The sequence below is a fragment of the Bos javanicus genome, chromosome 2, assembly GCF_032452875.1.
Source record: "Bos javanicus breed banteng chromosome 2, ARS-OSU_banteng_1.0, whole genome shotgun sequence".
NCBI classification, from domain to species: domain Eukaryota; kingdom Metazoa; phylum Chordata; class Mammalia; order Artiodactyla; family Bovidae; genus Bos; species Bos javanicus.
The window spans coordinates 111,165,494-111,186,090 of record NC_083869.1 but is presented as its reverse complement, the minus strand read 5'-3'; the positions used below and the strand labels follow the sequence as shown (position 1 = coordinate 111,186,090).

The 20,597-nt window shown below is 42.5% G+C and overlaps 1 protein-coding gene across 1 annotated transcript in view; it reads right to left on the bottom strand.

The window, feature by feature from the left end:
- The window catches only part of ACSL3 (acyl-CoA synthetase long chain family member 3), a 74,913-nt gene extending 58,278 nt beyond the window's left edge, over positions 1-16,635 (bottom strand). Inside the window, exon 1 of the mRNA XM_061386411.1 lies at positions 16,545-16,635. The gene's annotated coding sequence lies outside the window, so the exon portion shown is untranslated. The remainder of the gene's footprint in view (positions 1-16,544) is intronic.
- Positions 16,636-20,597: the final 3,962 nt, after the last annotated feature.

Genomic DNA, 20,597 nt, shown 5'->3' with positions numbered 1-20,597 from the left:
GAATGCTGTAAGAATGCAGATCAACAGGAACTCTCATTCAACACTGGTGGGGATGCAAAATGATAGAGTCACTTTGAGTGACAGTTTGGCAGTTTCTTACAAAACTCAACATACTCTTATCATACGATCTGGCAAATGATCTTGATATTTACTTAAGAGCTGAAAAACGTATGCCTAGACAAAAAACAGCTGCACACAACTGTTTATGGCAGCCTTTGTAAATACCAAAACTTCAAAGTAACCAAAATGTCCTTCAGCAAGTAAATGTACAACTGCTACATCCAGGCAATGGAATATTATTCAGCACTAAAAAGAAATGAGTCATTAAGCCAAGAAATGATGGAGGAAACTCAAATGCGGATTACTGAGTGAAAGAAGTCAATCTAAAAGGTTACATACTATATGACTCCAACTATATGACATTCTGGAGAAGGCAAAGCTCTTGAGACAGACTACAGCAGAAGGTTGCCAAAGGTTAAGGATGAAGGAGGGATGAACAGGCAGAGCAGAGAGGATTTCAGACAGTGGAACTACTCTGTATGATACTACCAGTTGAGTTCAGTCGCTCAGTCGTGTCCGACTCTTTGCGACCCCATGAACTGCAGTACTCCAGGCCTCCCTGTGCATCATCAACTCCTGGACTTCACCCATACTATAATGGTAGATAAATGACTTACATACTTGTCCAAATCCATGGAAAGCACAACACCAAGAGTGATCTCTAACATACACTGATAGTGATGCACCAGTATAGGTTCACTGGCTGTAATAAATGTACCACTCTAGTGCAGGACGATGAGTATGGGGGTGGCTGTGCAATATGGGAGGACAGAGGATATATGGGAAATCTCTCTACCTTCTGCTCAATTTTGTTGTGAACTTGAAATTACTCTTCAAAATAAAGTCTATTAAAAAAAGATATATCCAAAACTTTTTATAAAGTATATTGAGGTTTTCATTCATTGTTACGATGGTCAAGAAGAATTAGATATATAATAGTATTTCACTGTGTATATAGTAATTTATTAATACTATCTCAATGTTTTCTTAGTCATTTTTAAAGCAGATAGGTTAGCTGTCATTAGTCATTTAAAAAAAAATACATTAACAAACATAAGCCTAAACTCAGAGCCAAAAGTACAGCTAACAGTTAAGTAGAACAAATAATTAAATATTTTGAGTCAAAATTCAGCACACCACTGCCTCACTATTAAATTCCTCATTCCCTACAAGACAGCCAGATATACTTTAAAAGGGACAGGCCTTAAAATTAGATAAATCTCAGTCTAAAATGCCTGCTCTGTTTTTTATTAGCTATGATTCTAGACATGTTCATTCATTTATTCATTCAACTATCCATCTGTCCATAGGGATGGGAGGGATCTTATCAATTTAACTTATTTCTGTGCAAGTTTCCTCGTATATAAATAAGGACAGCAATTACACTGTGAACAATTTATACCCATATTTGTAGACTTCTATAAATAAAAGGCAACTCACTAGAAAACAGGCTATGTATATTCACAGGAAAAAATCCAAATGTCTATTAACTATGAAAAACATGGTCAACATCACTGGTCATCAAGGAAATACAAATTAACACAGTATAATTTTCCCCTATCAGATTTTTTTTTTAACAAAAAAAACCACAAGTATTGGTGAGGATACAGGAAACAAGGCAGCTCTTGGCATTATTGGGGGAAGTGTAGCCACTATGGAGAGCAATCTGGCAGCAAAAGCTAAAAACGTAAATTCCTATGACTTAGCAAATTCCTTCTGAGAAATTTGCCCTGGAGAAGCTTTGACACAGGTGCATACTAACTTTACCTTGTTTTGTTAATTACTCTAACATGACAAGTCCTAGAATTGAACTGACCCTCAATAAATGCTGAATCTCAACAAAGATTTATTTACCCATACATTTTTGTACAAAAAAGATCTTCATGACCCAGATAATCATGATGGTGTGATTACTCACCTAGAGCCAGACATCCTGGAATGTGAAGTCAAGTGGACCTTAGAAAGCATCACTATGAACAAAGCTAGTGGAGGTGATGGAATTCCAGCTGAGCTATTTCAAATCCTAAAAGATGATGCTGTGAAAGTGCTGCACTCAATATAACAGGAAATTTGGAAAACTCAGCAGTGGCCACAGGACTGGAAAAGCTCAGTTTTCATTCCAATCCCAAAGAAAGGCAATGCCAAAGAATGCTCAAACTACCACACAATTTCACTCATCTCACACGCTAGTAAAGTAATGCTCAAAATTCTCCAAGCCAGGCTTCAGCAATACGTGAACCATGAACTTCCAGATGTTCAAGCTGGTTTTAGAAAAGGCAGAGGAAAAGAAAAGAAAGACAGCGCTAAGTCGTGTCCAACTCTTAGGATCCCACAAACTGTAGCCCACCAGGCTCCTCTGTCCTTGGGATTCTCCAGGCAAGAATACTGGAGTGGGTTGCCATTTCCTTCTCCAGGGGATCTTCCCAACCCAGGAACTGAACACAGGTCTCCCCCACTGTAGGCAGATGCTTTACCGACTGAGCTACGCAGGAAGCCCCAAGGCAGAGGAACCAGAGATCAAATTGCCAACATCCGCTGGATCATCGAAAAAGCAATAGAGTTCCAGAATTCTGCTTTACTGACTATGCCAAAGCCTTCAACTGTGTGGATCACAATAAACTGTGGAAAATTCTGAAAGAGATGGGAATACCAGACCACCTACCTGCCTTTTGAGAAATCTGTATGCAAGTCAGGAAGCAACAGAACTGGACATGGAACAAACAGACTGGTTCCAAATAGGAAAAGGAGTACATCAAGGCTGTACATTGTCACCCTGCTTATTTAACTTATATGTAGACTGCAGCCATGAAATTAAGACACTTACTCCTTGGAATAAGTTATGACTAACCTAGACAGCATATTAAAAAGTAGAGACATTACTTTGCCAACAAAGGTCCGTCTAGTTAAGGCTATGGTTTTTCCAGTAGTCATGTGTGGATGTGAGAGTTGCACTATAAAGAAAGCTGAGTGCCGAAGAATTGATACTTTTGAACTGTAGTGTTGGAGAAGACTCGAGAGTCCCTTGGACTGCAAGGAGATCCAACCAGTCCATCCTAAAGGAGATCAGTCCTGGGTGTTCATTGAAGGACTGATGTTGAAGCTGAAACTCCAATACTTTGGCCACCTGATCCGAACAGCTGACTCATTTGAAAAGACCCTGATGCTGGGAAAGATTGAGGGCAGGAGGAGAAGGAGATGACAAAAGATGAGATGGTTGAATGGCATCACCAACTTGATGGACATGAGTTTGAGTAAATTCTGGGAGTTGGTGATCCAAGGGAAGGCTGGCGTGCTGCAGTCCATGGGGTCACAAAGAGTCAGACACGACTGAGGGACTGGACTGAACTGGAAGAAACTGCAGGCAGTAATGGTATCTTCAAAGGCAGAGGTATTCAACAAAAGGGCCATTTAAGAAAAGTATCTGCCGTAAGCTGATTAACCACCTTAGAGGTATGGGGTCCTAATCCCCGGAAGCGGTGAACATTACCTTACTTGGAAAAGGGGTCTTTGCTGGTGTTATTAAAGTAAGGCATTTGAGATGAGACACTCCTGGGCCTCAAATGGCATCAGGTGTCCTTGAGAGAGACAGAGGCAGTAGATTTGACAGGCACCGTGAAAGCAAAGTGAAGATAAAGCAGAGATATGAAGACGCTGGCCTGGAAGCCTGGAGGGGTGCCACAGGCGCTGAAGAGTGAAAAGCTTCGTTCGTCTCTCAGAGCCTCTGGGGGGCGCCCAGGCCTGACAACACCTTGATTTCGGCCCAGTAACGCTGACTCAAACTTTTGGCCTCTATTAGAGAATAAATTCCTGTTGTTTTAAGCCACCAAATTGTGGCATGACAGCAGTTCTAAGAAGCAAATACTGCACCCCACTCCACTGCCCTGTGTGCCATGCAAGATGCTAAGTGATTTAGACATTATTCAGGTCTCTGAAGAGCCATTCAGATTTTTGTGCAGCAGAACAGCAGAATCATAATCTGCCTCACAATGTTAAATCTAACCCCAATGTTAAGAATTTGTTAATGGGAAAAAACTAGGAACACAAAGATATATCAGAACCAAACATCCGAACAGAAGATAAAGCTCTAAATCACCAGGTACTTGAGGGGCAGAAAATCACAATGAAAGAGATGAAGACAAAAAAGGGGCAGAGGGATGAAACGGAGGTAGGAAAACACAGGAAACACTTTAAATATGTGTATAATTTTCTCAAAGGGATAAGAGAGACCATCTTGTGGATGAAACAAGAATACGATGGCATACAGAAGACAGAAAAAGATCAGTCAACAGGTATATTAGAAAATGAAGCTGGGAATATTTTTCCAGAAAGGAAAGCAAAAACAATGAGGTAGACAACAGGAGGTTAAAAAGTTTTTTTTTAATCAGGTGTCAAATTAATCCCAAAGGCCAAGTTCCACTAAAAGTTCTATGAAGAAAGAACAAAGAGGATGAAGAGGCAGAAATTACTGAAGCATTCTGCAATAACCTATCCCAGAGTTGATGAACCCTAGTCTTCAAACTGAAAGGGCCTGCTAAGTACTGAGCCGATGAATGTGGGGCTGGGGGGGAGTGTGAACCTGAACTCCAGACACAGCCCTGTGAATTCTCAGACCACCAGGTGTAAGAAAGCTCCCAAAAAACCACCACCAAGTCACTTACAAATCAGGTAATTCTATAATTAATCAGCAAAGAAGGATACTTCGGAGAGTAAAAGCATGTACTATTATAAGATGAATTTGAAGGCGTTCCAGACAAACGAGGGTGTACAGTCATCCTTCCAATAAAGGAGTAAGAATCCCACTGACAACAGATGGCTCTGCAACACTGCAAGGCCATGAACAATGCCTCCCAAGTTTTGTGGAAAAAATTTTTTAATGTTTATTTGGGTATTTATTTGGCTGCGATGGGTCTTAGTTACAGCATGTGGACCCTTAATTGCAGCATGTGGGATTTCACACTCCAGCCAGAAATCAAACCTGGGCCCCCTGCACTGGGAGCAGAGCCTTAGCCACTGTATGCATATACTCCTTTGATAAAAGTCTGAGAAATAATTTTTAAGCCAGAATTGGTCTAAGTTTTATAATCTATTTCATAAGAGAGGTCAGTCCCACAAGACTGTTCCCCAGTTGTAGTTACAAGTCTCCAGTCAGCTATAAATCAGGATTTCCACAAACTCCTCCTCAGGTTCAGTAACTTGTTAACCTCCGATTAAAAATAAATTTGAAAAAGTAACAACAAAAAAATAATTTGCTAGGATGGCTCACAGAACTCAGGAACACTCTTACGTTTACCAGTTTATTATAAAGGCTACAACTCGGAAACAGACAAACGGAAGAGATGCACAGGGCAAAGAACCAAGGTCGGGGAGTGACCACACAGCTTCCAAACTCCCTCCAGGGGTGCTGCCTTCCCAGAACCTGGACAGAAATGTTCTCCAACCCGGAAGCTTACTGAATATCCCCTTTTCAAGAGTTTTTACAGAGCTCAGTCTTCAGTCCCCTCGCTCCTTGCAGGAGCCAGGGAGACGGGTTCAAATCCTCAATGAGAAGGGTTGAAAGTTCAAGCCCTCTAATCCCTGGGTCTTTCTGGTGACCAGCCCTGTCCTGAGGTACTCTAGGGACTGGGTCCTAAGTCACTTCATTAAACTCAGGTGTGAGCCAAAGGGGCTTTTTTGAATAAGATTCTGAGAATCAGGAAATTCCAACAGACTTAGGAGTTCTGTGCTAAAAGTGGGGACAAACGGTGTTGCAATGAGCAAGGGGATGCGTACACTTTCTGAATTAATATGGAACATTTTCTTCAGGATGAACTGCTGAATTACATGGTAGTTGTAGCCCCAGTTTTGCAAGGAACTTCCATAGTATTTCCCAACCTGGATGCCCACCGTCCCTCCTCTCTGCCAGGTCAATCTCATTCCTTATATTTGAGCTCCTTCTCTGAACTCTCACCTCACTCCCAACCAGCCACTACCTCTCACAACCCTTCCACCTCAAGATGCTCCTGGAGACAACATCTTATTACACCTCAAAAAAGTGTTATACAAACTAAACATTTTTAATCTCTAAGAAGAGCACTACCCGGGCACTATGCTGGAGAGTACACAGGCAGCAGCCTAGAAGGCAGGCACAGTTTCAGAGTCAACGATGAACACCAGTTCTCGGGCTCTAACACACTAGCAGTGTGGCAGTTACAGTACAAAAGGAAAATGACTCCTGGTGTAACTGCAGTGAAGGTCAATTCTCTTTCTGTAAAAATGCCCAGTACAGTTCTAAGATTAATCCACTCAGGTTCATTCTAGTTCTCTATGGAACTAAAACAAACTCCCTACTTCATTTTAGAAGGAACTCAATTACCCCAACCTTCTCCCAAACAAGAGGCAACAACTTCAGGGATCAAGTCAGTTTTCAAAGAGAACAAGAAGATTTCTGACAGTTAATGGTATGGTTAAAAAAAGAAACAGCCAAAGTCAAGGACTAGAATGAGAATCACTTCAACAACCATGATGAAAGTGAAAATAAGAAATTTCACTGATTGAAGTAGCAACTTTTCATAATTCTGGCCAAAATGATAATGAATATTTTATAACCCAGAAACAGCAATGCAGAAAAAAATGAACTGTTTTATGTTAACAAAACCAATTTAGAAAATAATATTCAAAAAGTATGACTGAACCATATTGCTGTACCCCTGAAATACTGTAAATCAACTACACTTCAATAAAATATACATATTTATAAAAAGATTTATGCAGCAGTGTTCAGTTCAGTTGCTCAGTCGTGTCTGACTCTTTGTGACCCCATGAATCGTAGCACACCAGGCCTCCCTGTCCATCACCAACTCCCAGAGTTTAAACTCACGTGCATCGAGTCGGTGACGCCATCCAGCCATCTCATTCTCTGTCGTCCCCTTCTCCTCCTGCCTCCAATCCCTCCCAGCATCAGTCTTTTCCAGTGAGTGAACTCTTCGCATGAGGTGGCCAAAGTACTGGAGTTTCAGCTTCAACATCATTCCTTCCAATGAACACCCAGGACTGATCTCCTTTAGGATGGACTGGTTGGATCTCCTTGCAGTCCAAGGGACTCTCAAGAGTCTTCTCCAACACCACAGTTCAAAAGCATCAATTCTTCAGTGCTCAGCTTTCTTCACAGTCCAACTCTCACATCCATACATGACCACTGGAAAAACCATAGCCTTGACAAGACGGACCTTTGTTGGCAAAGTAATGTCTCTGCTTTTCAATACGCTATCTAGGTTGGTCATAACTTTCCTTCCAAGGAGTAAGCATCTTTTAATTTCATGGCTGCAACCATCTGCAGTTATTTTGGAGCCCAAAAAATTAAAGTCTGACATGACACTGTTTCCCCATCTATTTCCCATGAAGTGATGGGACCAGATGCCATGATCTTAGTTTTCTGAATGTTGAGCTTTAAGCCAACTTTTCACTCTCCTCTTTCACTTTCCTCAAGAGGCTTTTTAGTTCCTCTTCACTTTCTGCCATAAGGGAGGTGTCAACTGCATATCTGAGTAATTAGTATTTAATTAGTGAAAGTGAAAGACACTCAGTCATGTCTGACTCTGAGACCCCACGGACTATAGAGTCCATGGAATTCTCCAGGCCAAAATACTAGAGTGGGTAGCCTTTCCCTTCTCCAGGGGATCTTCCCAACCCAGGGATCAAACCCAGGCAGAGTCTTTATCAGCTGAGTCACAAGTGAAGCCCAGTATTTAATAAAACACATGAAAATGCCCTAGTAAATTACAAGTAGCAAACACGTAAACACAGGGGGAAACACAAAACGTTAACTGATAAAGTTTCAAAGAAGCTGAAAAAAGAAATAAGGCAGAAACAGAAAAAGTCTTGAGCCAAGTAAAAGGAAGAGATGGAAAGAGAATAAAAGCAAAAAAGCACTGATGGAGAACCAGCTCACAAGAGCGCTGAGCAAGAAAGCTTTACAGACGAGGAAACAGCTCCTCAAAGGCTAATTGGTATGGGCAGCGCGACACCCACAAACAGCAGTGTTAGAAACAACTCCGGCCAGACCTGAAATGCAGAGTTCACAGGGTTCTCTTCACTTACTGGCTGCCCAGTCTCCCTTCCTATTCCCATCCCTTGCTACCATTCTTTTGACAATTACAGCTGACCCTTCAACAACACAAGGTTTTATAATTACTATATAATTTTATAGTCAGCCCTCCATACTCATGGTTCCACATCCAGGGATTCAACCAACCTTGGATTGTGTAGTGCTGTAGTATACATTGCATTGTGGGGAGGTGGGGAATCCACAAGTAAGTGGACCCGCACAGTTCAAACCCATGTTGTTCAAGGGCCAACTGTACTTGGTGAGCTGAAGGAATCAATAAATGAGTCTTAGGCAAGGTCTTAATAGTCTTCATCCTCCAAGGCTCTGGTGTTTTTGTTTCTCTATGACTTATGTTTCTCTGTGACTTAATGCTCACAGTTTCTCTAGTCCCCCATAACAGAGGATGCCTCAATTGATTTGTCAATCCTGCTCCTCCCCAATTGCCCTGGACATCCCCATTAGAGTACCTCTACCTTAAACCCAACTGTTTTTTTCTAATCCAATCTATGTTTCATTTGCTCAGCTGATCTTTTCCTGGCGACCCTGGTCAATAGGACCTCTTTCCTGGAGAAGGAAATGGCAACCCACTCCAGTATTCTTGCCTGGAAAATCCCATGAACGGAGGAGCCTGGTTGGCTACTGTCAATGGGGTCGTGAAGAGTCAGACACGACTGAGCAACTTCACTATCACTATAACCTCTGTATTGCTCACTTAACATTAACCATATCTTTTATGTATCTTCAGATAGCTTGAACACTCTCATTCTTAAGGAATTAGTATTTCCTAGTCCCCTTTAAGTAATGTATGCTTGATGGGTTTGCTCACGTGCTGGATTCACAATACCTTGCTACTTCCTGCCAAAAAACTACTTCTGAAGGAAAGAAAAAAAACAAGACCTCCCCTGTCAAGTCTCCCCTTTTTCCTGCCCTGTTCCGTCTGTATGAGCTATACTGCACAGTAACAGCTCGTATACCTTCTTCCCTTATACATATAATGTTCATACATTTCCTTTCATGAATCCTGAGCTCTTTTAGAGCAGGGACGATCCTTAGTCATTTTCAAATTCCCAGTGTCTTGCAAGATATGCACTAATTTGAGTAGATTCCTTAAAAAAAAAAAAAAAACTAGGACTAAAACTACAATATGACCCAGCAATCCCACTACTGGGCATATACCCTGAGAAAAACCACAATTCAAAAAGACACATGTATTCCCAATGTTTATTGCAGCACTATTTACAATAGCCAGGACATGGAAGTAACCTAGATGTCTACTGACAGATGAATGGGATAAAGACGCTGTGGTACATATATACAATGGAAAGTTACTCAGTCATAAAAAGGAACAAATTTAGTCAGTTGAACTAAGGTGGATGAACCTGGAGTCTGTTATACAGAGTGAAGTAAGTCAGAAAGAGAAAAACAATTGTAGTATACTAATGCATATATATGGAATCTAGAAAAACAGTACTGATGAACCTATTTGCAGAACAGGAACAAGAGATGCAGACTGGTGGACACAGCCGAGGAAGAAGATAGTGGGACGAACTGAAAGCGTAGCACTGAAACACATACACTGCCATATGCAAAGCAGACGACTAGCGGGAAGCTGCTGTATGACACAGGGAGCTCAACAGGGTTACAAGGTGCTCAGTGACAACCTGGAGGGGTGGCATGTGGGGGTGGGAGGGAGGTTCGAGAGGGAGGGCATACATATACACTTATGGCTGATTCAAGCTGTTGTATGGCAGAAACCAACACAATATTGTAAAGCAATCATCCTCCAATTAAAAACAAATTTTAAAAAAGAAATATATATAAATAAATCAATGCCCCCTACATATCCTCATAATACCTTCACAAACAAGTAGATAACTATAGTTAGCCAGTTTATCCAAAACATTGGTTATTTTGGTATCTTCAGCTCCAAATAAAAATTAGCAGATCAGTTAAACCCGCTGAATCATCTGACAATTCTTTATTCCTCAAAATGGGAAACGTGAAACAAAAGTAAACATATTTCAGTAAAAATAGAAGTTACAGTTTTAAACAAAAAGAATTTAGGCACTTAAAATGTCAGGAAAACAGAAGCAGTCTGAAAACGTTTATTATGAAACTAAAAATAGCACACTGAAGAAATCACAGGATTTAATGTTTATAATGTCTCCTTCTTTATAAAAGAAAAACTATGATCAAAAGTCAGATGAAAGTAGATACTATATTAAGGTGAATAAAATCAAGACTAAGTCACATGTTAAATCAGCTTTACACAATGCTGTGTAGTGAGGTTTTCTAAAAAGACTGTCATGAGTCAGTGAAAAGTGGCTGATTTTTAGGAATTTAACAGTTCTTGGCAATTTTCTGGAAATTGCTCAAGGCTCCATTTTGCATGAACAAGTAACAGCTTCCTGATCTATACTCAACATCCCCCCAGTCAGACACTTTCCCATCAGCATGTTTTTTTTTAAGCTTACCTGTTTTTTTAATTGAAGGATAATTGCTTTACAGAATTTTCTTGTTTTCTGCCTAATATAAACATGAATCAGCCACAGGTATATATCGTGCTACCAATCAATACTCTCCGGAGCAGTTTCCTACTCTTGCAATTCCCATTTTCCCCATCTTCCCCTTACTTCTGCTCCCCACCCCATCCTGACCATCGTATCAGTATCTCCTCCCAAGGTCAGCGTGACTTCTCAGTTGCTAAATCCAACAGATGGTGCTCCAGTTTTCACACAGGAGCATTCCACAGTGGTGAGTGCTTCTCCACGGCAGCAGGGACACCTGCTTCAGGCTGTCCCTCTCACATGACTAGCCACTGTGTCCATCTCCTGGACAAACTCAGCCTCTTCCACTTCTCTTTCTAGTTTCTCCACAGGCAATCTCACCCGTCATCTCTCCACTGATGGCACCAAAATGGTAAACTAGTCATCATTCAGCTTCCCCTTCTGCCAATCCATTGACTACTATTAATTACCACATCTGGCAATTTTGCCTCTAAATCTCCCTTTTCTCAGTATTTCTGCTAATGATATAAGGCTGTAAAAATCAAATAAGCTAACATGAAAGCACTTTCATGTTAGCTTAAAAAGGGGAAAAAAATTAAATCTGAGTATTAGTATTCATTAAGTTGAAATCTCCTTGAAAGCAAGGATTTCACAAGTTCATCTTTTTATTTATTGCACATTATGCATCTAGCTCAGTACTCTGCAAATGGAATTCAGTAAAGGCACTGCAATGAGTCACTTGTACTGCTTTAATACACATTCAACTCAAAGAGCCACACATTTAACGGCTTGTATTTCCCAAACCATGTCATCATTTGACTCCTAAGAGATTAGAATTTTAAGTCACTCTGTAAAGGATAAACTACATCAGGTACTTTTGATAAATATATTGCTACTTACCTAAAGTTTGAAAAAACTGTCACCTTTTTTTGGCCTAGCTTTCCTGAAAACATCCAAATCCCAGCCTGATGTCCAAAACTCATATAAAGTTTCTTGCTTCCCAACTGCTCATTTGAACAGGGAAAGTTTAAATGTTACAGGAATATTTAAGCTGTAAGTACTCAAAAGGCAGGCAGAACGACTTCTTGAAAAAAAGTCCCTCTCTCATTTTCACATCTTGCAATGTGAGCTGGAGTGACATTCTGAGGAGGAACAGACACTGAGGTTTAAAAAGTACTGTTGCTCAAAAAAGTTCCCTAACTCTTGGTTATATGTACATTTAACTACAGCACCAGAATGCAAGATTGTCATCTAGTAGTATCTAGTAGTATCTCACCAAATCAATTCAAAAATCTCCCCAGAAAAAAAGACAGGCTCTACAGTGAGTGGTGCTGGGAACGCTGGACAGCTACAGGTAAAACAAGTTGGAACATTCCTCCAAACATATACAAAAATAAACTCCAAATTGTTTAAAGATCTAACATAAGACAGGGCTTCCCAGGAGGCGCTAGTGGTAAAGAATACATCTGCCAACAAAGGTGAGGTAAGCAATGTGGGTTCGATCCCTGGGCTGGGAAGATTCCCTGGAGGAGGAAATGGCAACCCACTCCAGTATTCTTGCCTGGAAAATCCCATGGACAGAGGAGCCTGGCGAGCTACAGTCCATGGGGTGGCAAAGAAATGGACATGACTGAGCAACACAATATAAGACATGACACCATAAAACTCCTAGAAAAGAACACGGGCAAAACACTCTTTGCATAAATCATAGCAGTATTTTCTTAGATCAGTCTCCCAAGGCAAAGGAAATAAAAATACAGTTCAGTTCAGTCTCTCAGTCATGTCTGACTCTGTGATCCCATGGACTGCAGCACTCCAGGCTTCCCTGTCCTTTACCATCTCCCACAGTTTGCTCAAACTCATATCAGTTGAGTCAGTGATGCCATCCAGGCATCTCATTCTCTGTCATCCCCTTCTCCTTCCTCCTTCAATCTTTCCCAGCATCAGAGTCTTTTCTAATGAGTCAGTTCTTCCCACCAGTTGGCCAAAGTATTGGAGCTTCAGCCTCAGCATCAGTCCTTCCAATGAATAATCATGGTTGATTTCCTTTAGAATTGACTGGTTTAATCTCCCTGCCAGTCCAAGGGACTCTCAAGAGCCTTCTCCAACACCACAGTTAAAAAGCATCAATTCTTCGGCGCTCAGCCTTTTTTTCTTTTTTTAAATATTTTACTATTTTTATTTTTTTAATATGAACTTATTTAATTGAAGGCTACTTTACAATATTGTATTGGTTTTGCCATATATCAACATGAATCCACCACAGGTGTACACATGTTCCCCATCCTGAACTCCCCTCCCACCTCCCTCCCCTCGGCTTTCTCTATAGTCCAACTCTCACACCCATACATGACTACTGGAAAAACCACAGCTCTGACTAGACAGACATTACTTTGTCGGCAAAGTAATGTCTCTGCTTTTTAATATGCTGTCTAGGTTTGTCACAGCTTTTCTTCCAAGGAGCAGGCATCTTTTAATTGACAAATGAGACTTAAAAGCCTTTGCACAGCAAAAGGAACAGTAAGCAAAATGAAAAGACAACCTATGAGAGAAGTATTTACAAATGATGCAACAAAGGGTTAATATTCAAAATATACAAACAGCTCACATAACTCTATCAAAAAAAATTAAAATGGGCAGAAGACCTAAATGGACATTTCTCAGGAAAAAAAGACATACAGATGGCCAACACACACGTGAAAAGATGTTTGACATCATTACCAGAGAAACGAAAAGTCAAAACCACAATGAGGTAGTGATGAGGCTCACACCTGTCAGCATGGCTACCATCAAAAAGTCTACAAATAATAAATACTAAAGGAGAAAAAAGAACCCTACTATTCTGTTGGTGGGAATGTAATTTGGTGCAGCCACTAGAGAAACAGTAAGGAGGTACTTTAAAAGACTAAAAATAGAACTACCACGAGACCCAGCAATTCCACTCCAGAAAAGATGAAAACTGTAATTCAAAATGAACATTTGAATACATATATATTAGCGGCACTATTTACAATAGCCAAGACATGGAAGCAACCCAAGTGCCTGTCAACTGATGATCGGCTTAGAAAGAAATTTTCTACATACTGATACTGGGCAATCCTAATTTAAACAAAATTGGAACCACTAAAAGGGTTGATATATAGTAGTTTATTTTACATATCCATATATTTACTTTCTTAGTGTTCTATACCACTTACTATTACAAATTATTAAAAGTAAATCATAAAAAAAAAGTAACTCATAAAAGGGAAATTTTTAAATTAGTATTTAATACTAGAGGAGACTAAAATAACATGAACGCAAAATGCCAGCTGGTATCATGGACTCAATCCTGGAACACAAAAAAGGGCATTCATGGAAAAATTGGTGATATCTGAACATAGTTTATAATTTAGTTAAGAGTATAGTATCAATATTAACCTTTTGTTTTGACACATGAACCAAGATTATGCAACATGCTAATATTAGAGCGGGGGAGCTGGGCTATGGTATATAGGAATATTCCTGCAACTTTTCTATAAATCTAAAATCATGCCCAAATTTAAAAGTTTTTTTTTTTTAATAGTACCCAGTCTAGTCACCCAAGCACTTGTCACCCACCATTTAAAAAAAAAAAAAACCCTCCCTAGACTAGATTTCCATCTAAATCACAACAGTCTATATAATACTCATTCACATGTTACTTTTCCTTCATTATACATATCATAATTTGTAATTATCTATTATTTATATGATGACCTGTTTCATATTCTTTCCTCCCTAAAGGCAAAAATGGCATCAATTCTGTTCTCTGCTGCATTCCCTTACATGCATACCTTACATGCTGTCTGACACAGAATAGGAATTAAAGGCTCTAAGTGAGCAATTAACTAAATAAGGAATTATTAAACAGGACAGCAGAAGAGCACACAAGCAACGAGAAAATCGTTGGGACTTTTTGGGGCTCTGACGCCCCAAACCAAGCAGGGATTGATTTTCCCCATCCATCCATCCTTCAAGAAGGATAACATTAAGTCATCCAGTGCACACAGCTCACAAGCCCAGTAACTGAGACCCAAGGACACTAGGTGACTTGTCACCCCAACCCCGTACATCCAGTGTACATCTCCGTACATCCAGCCTACACCCAACACCGCCATCTTACTACAGAACCGACTCTTTTTACAGAAAAAGAACGAACTAGGGAAAGACTAAAAGGAAAATGCCAGTGACTGAAGAAGCCTTACTCATTCCTAAGTGTTAAGAACTGCATAAGAACACTCCAGAACACAAAAGAACAGTCTATACAGTACACTCCCGCGTCGCCACACTTATTCCCAGTAATAATCTTCTAATACACAGTTTTAGGAGCAACTCAGCAGCACCCCTCAACTCCTGAAACAAACCTGGGGAACCAGAAAAGGTTATCATCAAATGACTGTTCTCCTGGCCACTCAAACAAAACTCCACTGTGACAACTATTCAGCCAGCCACCAAAGAGAGGCAGTATAATATAACGCTTGGATAAGAGAGCTCTAGATTTTCACAGGCGGGTCTGATCACAGCTTCCCCTCTTACTTGCAGTCATCTTGGGGCAAGTTAATGTGTCCAAACAGCAATTCTCTCCAGCTATAAAATGGGAATAACTACCACCTTAGAGAGTTGTTAACAGTTTTAGAGATACTATGCAGAAACTCTTCGTAGGAAACCTGGAATGTTATAAAGACTCAGTGTCAGCTACTTGTCATCTTATTCCGCTACAATCAATTTCACAAGGCCTATTCCCTCTCAGCTGACACTTATTGAGCCTTTATAACATTCCAGGTTTCCTACGAAGAGTCTCTGCATAGTATGTTAACAACTCTCTAAGGTGGTGGTTATTCCCATTTTACAGGTGGAGAGAACTGCTGTTTGGACACATTAACTTGCCCCCAAATCATGGCAAAGAGAAGCTGTGATTCTCTCTGCGATTCCTAGCTGACTCAGTGGTAAAGAATCCCGCTCGCCAATCAGGAGACAAGGGGGTTCGATCCCTGGGTCGCGAAGATCCCCTGGAGGAGGAAATGGCACCCCACTCCAGTGTTCTTGCCTGGAGAATCCCGTGGACAGAGGAGCCTGATGGGCTACAGTCCATGGGGTCGCAGAGAGTCGGATACGACTTAGCGACTAAACAACAAAACATACAATAGCTTAGAGCACTTTTTCCAAAGCCAGCCTGGACAAACCAGCTCAATGTTTCTGGGCCTCGGGTTCCCCATCTGTGAAACGGGCTGGATCATTCCTACCCCGCTCGAGTTGCTCGGAATTACCCATTCCATTACCGGTGCATAATTAAAATATACCTAGGGAAAAGTAAACCTTCAACTCCCAACCCCAGACAAATAGGATTCATCCCAGGCCCATCGCCTCCGATCGCGGCCAGAACAAAAACCAAGGTCGACCCACCTCATATCCCCCAATCTCTCCTCATGGCCGGCAGCAACACACCCCCCGCTCGCCCCTCCAGCCTGGGTTTCGGAAACCGCAGGGGTGTTTCCTCCCGAGGACCGTGTCAGAGCCCGGCTAGTGAAAGTGGCCAACCTCCAACCCACCCCGCCCCCAAAGCGCCCGGAGGGAACCCCGCGCATCCTTCCTCCTCCGGACAACTCGGCCGCTCGGGCTGCGGTTCACCCCGGGTTCACGTGGGCTCTGCGGCCTCGGGCCCCACCTCACCCGCTTCCCAGATCCCACGGCGGCACCTCCCACCCTCGCCGCGGGGCGGCCCGGTACCCCCGCACCGCCGGGCTAGGCGGCGACGTCGGGGATCCGGGGCCTCCAGGCCGGCCGCATCCTTCCCCCGGGCCAGGGTCGCCCGTGGGGAGCAGCCCTTCCGCACGCGGAGGCCCCGCCGTGCCCACAACGAGTGCCGCACTCACCGCGACGCCGGGGCCCCGGTTCCTCGGACCCACGCAGGCCTGGGTTGCGCCCCCAGAGCACTGGCGCCCTGGGCCGCCTCCTGGGGACCCTGACGCTGCCGCCGCGGTCGCACTGCGAGGAGACGGCCGTCTGCTATTCGGTCCGCCGCCACCGCCTCGTCCCAGACCCGGCCGCGGCAACAAGCGCGGACTCGCACCCCGGCGCCGGCAGACCAGCGTCTGTTGAGCCGAACCGCCCGGGACGCGCACCCCCGGCCGGCGCTCGTTGCATATGCAGAGAGGCCGCCGCCCATTGGCCCGCGGGCGGTGGCGCGTGCGGGGCTGGGCCTATCGAATTCCGGCCGGGAGCGCGGCGGGCGGCCGGGGGCGGGGCGGGGTTACTACGGGTCATTCGCCCGAGCCGCGGCGGACGGGACCCAGCCGCAGCCTGCGCGGGGCGGGGGCCGGTCGGCGGGGAAGGGCTGGACCGCGGCGGCGGGGGAGGGGAGCCGGACTGTGCGGCCGGGACGTGGGTGGAGGAGGAGCCGTCCGGCTCGGTCTGCGGGAGGGCCCTTCCCCTAGGGTTGGAAAGACCAGCGCCTCGCCCCTCCCAAAAACTACAAACGCAGATGTTGCTGTAATCTATAAATCTTAATATAGCTCTGGAAAAAAAGTGCGCCATTATCTTCCTTCTTAACTGGATTATGTGTTTCGTTCTTGCACAGATTTGTCAGATTTTGGAAAATAAAATGATTTGGGGAAATGTCTGAAGCGAGAGGGGCTCAGGAATTCAAAGCAGGTTTTTTATTCTTGCTTTGGCTTCACCGAACCCAGCAAATAGCCCATCTCCCCTCGATGCACTCACTCTTTATACGCATTGTAGGCAGACGCTTTACCGTCTGAGCTACCAGGGAAGTCATATACAAGATTGATACTTGTTTTCTAAAGGATAAAGTTGACCCCTCAGTACTATTTTTGGACTTCTTTTTATGAAGCTGAACGCGTTTCTGTATTTTGAAGAGTTTGCCATTATATTTCACTTTAGACACTATTAATGGGGAAAAGAGTGCAGGTAGACTGCCTTCCTGCAAGCCAACAAAGCAAAACACAAATGACTAAAATAACAACTACAATACACTATTAAAAAGATGGCTTTCATTACGCAAGCTGTAGTGGGGTTGAGCTTTTTTTTTTTTTCTCTCTCTCTCTTTAATTCAACATATTATTTAGTGGTCTGTGAACGAAGTTATAACTTTTAAGTCAGACTCGATTCCACAAGAAGTAAAACATTTGGAGGGTTTCATTTTGTTTTGAAGTAATGAAGGAGCTAGAAATAGCTACTTGAATAGTAAACCACCATGCTATGCAAAACTTATCTTTAAAGTAGGTGAAAGGTGACGTGCATGAGCCAGCCTTGGGCAAAAGCAGGGGCTCGATTTCTCTTGGGAAATCTGTGAAGCCGCCTGAACTTGCGCTGTCTGGAGTGATGAGTCGAGGAGCAAAGAAAGTTCACTCACCTTGGGCCCCAAGCCAATTTAACTACCTAAAGGAAAGGATCCCTGACCCAGGAAACCTGCTCTTCTTGCTAGAGGAAGAGGTTCAGTTGCTTCCTAATCTGTCGAAGCCCTATCAAAGGATTAAGTCCTGAAGATTTCTTACCTAAAAGACCACCATCATTCTGCATGCTGAGCAAAGTATACCATCAAAGTGGTAGTTCTAGAACCAGGAAAAGTCTCTAGAAAATAAGTAATTTCCAAGGCAGGAATCTTTTTTTTATTCCCCATCAATAATCATAAAGCAGACTTGTAGAATTCCAGCAACATCCTAACATCTTCATTATCTCTTTCGATATTACTAGTGTATGTGTGTGGCTAAGCAGCTGTGTGGGTATGATATATACTTTTAAAAGAAAATGTTCCTTCTAAATTCTCATCCTGTTTGCTTACAGTAAACAGTAATATTTCCAGTCTCTATGATGTTTTGTTGTTTAAATAAAATAATACATGCATAACTGCTCTTCTTTTAGACAGGTTTTCAGTATATTTTTATTTACAGCATCTGAAAGAATAAGGGAATTTGGTTGTATTTCCCTTTTTTTTTTAGGAAAACTCAATTCAGAAGCTGTAATGCCCAACTGAATGAAAACATCCAACAATTCCTTTTACAGTTTTGTTATTTCTCCAAATTGCAGGACTGTTGAGAGGAGACGTCTTTGTAATTTTCATGAATACCTAATGATTGTCTTCTGTGGAGGGGCCCAGAAATAGTTTGTGATTGTAGAGCAAATGATATACTATTAGCATTTTTCATCATCAGTAAAATGTAAAACCAGAACCAGCTGATGTTTAGAAGTTCAACAGAAACTTTTTTTGTTCTTTCATTTCTGGTAGATTAGGAGGGGAAGACATTGGAGAAGGAAATGGCACCCCACTCCAATGTTCTTGCCTGGAGAATCCCAGGAACAGGGGAGCCTGGTGGGCTGGCGTCTATGGGGTCACACAGTCAGACATGACTGAAGTGACTCAGCAGCAGCAGCAACAGGAGGGGAAGACAGTGATTGATGGGCTTTCAGGGTAGCGCAGCTGATAAAGAATCCACCTGCACTGCAGGAGACTGCCGGAGCCACAGGTTCAATCCCTGAGTCGGGAAGATCCCCTGGATGAAGGAATTGCAACCCACTCCAGTATTCTTGCCTGGAAAATCACATGGACAGAGGAGCTTGATGAGCTATAGTCCTCAGGGTCACAGGACTGGAGCTACTGAGCACGCACACACATACGAGACAGTGACTGAAGTGATGTAACAGCCCTAGACCTCTGAGTTAAGATGGCTCTGGCCTCAAGGAGCAGAACATCCAACAACAATCAACTTAGATTATGACATTTATGTACCTCACTTAAATATAACTCAAGAGGCAGGGCAGATCTAAGATGGGTTCAAGGACTCTGCCAGGTCACTGAGGACCTGAGTCTTTACATCTTTCACTCTGGCTTTCTCCTTAGACCATCACACTCACAGATGGCCACCACAGTTTCAAGTGTCACATGAGAACACAATAGTGTGTAGTCAAAGAATAGGAGAATGTTTCCTAAATGTCACTTCTAATTAAGGAGGAAATCCTTTCTCAGAAAGCTAATAACTGAGTGCTCTTCAAGTCCTATCGGCCAGAATTGGGTCATATGGTCATATTCTAGCTGCAAGGTAAGCCAGGAAAAATCAGCATTTTTGGCCTTTATAGTGGAAGGTGGACTCCATCAACACAGAAATAGCCATGGAAAGGAATAAATGTGAGAAGCCCTAATCAACAGTGTCCACTACGGACATCACTGGAAATTACCCATCTCTGACTAAAAGTGGCTAAAACAATAAAATTATCTCTTATGTCACTGAAAATGTCCAGAGGAAGGCAATTCCAGGATTTCTTCATAGGGCTCACTGGTGTAAGAACCCAGCTCCTTCTGTGTCTTTACTCTGCCACTCTCGGTGTTCATTTTCTTTCTCTTCCTGGTAACAGAATGGCTGCAACTGCTCCGAGCATTTATTTATCTATTTGACTGTGTCAGGTCTTAGTTGCAGAACATGAGATCTTCACTGTGTCACGCAGGATGTTTCGTTGGAATGTATGGGCTATCTAATTGTGGCACGAGAGCACGGGCTTAGTTGCTACACTGAATGTGGAATCTTAGTCCCCCAACCAGGGATCGAACCCATGTCTCCTGCATTGCAAAGCATTTTCTTAACCACTGGACCACCAGGGAAGTCCCTCCATTGTTTTTTGTTGTTGTTGTTGTTGTTTGTTTTGTTTTGTTTTGTTTTTCTCCGTTGTTATCTTTACTTAATATTCCATCCAAAGTCAGAGAGGAAAATTGGCTTCTACATGTCAGTACATGTTTCTTATCTTCCAAGATGTACTCAACCCACTTCCCCTAAAGCAGTAACTATCAAATGAAATTGCCCTGATAAGCTTAGCTCAATCATAGATCATTCACTAGGAGAATGGGAGAGTATATTTTAACAAGTGGGGACAGAACATCATTTGACCTTTGGTTCAAAGCATGTCTCATATTTTGAAGT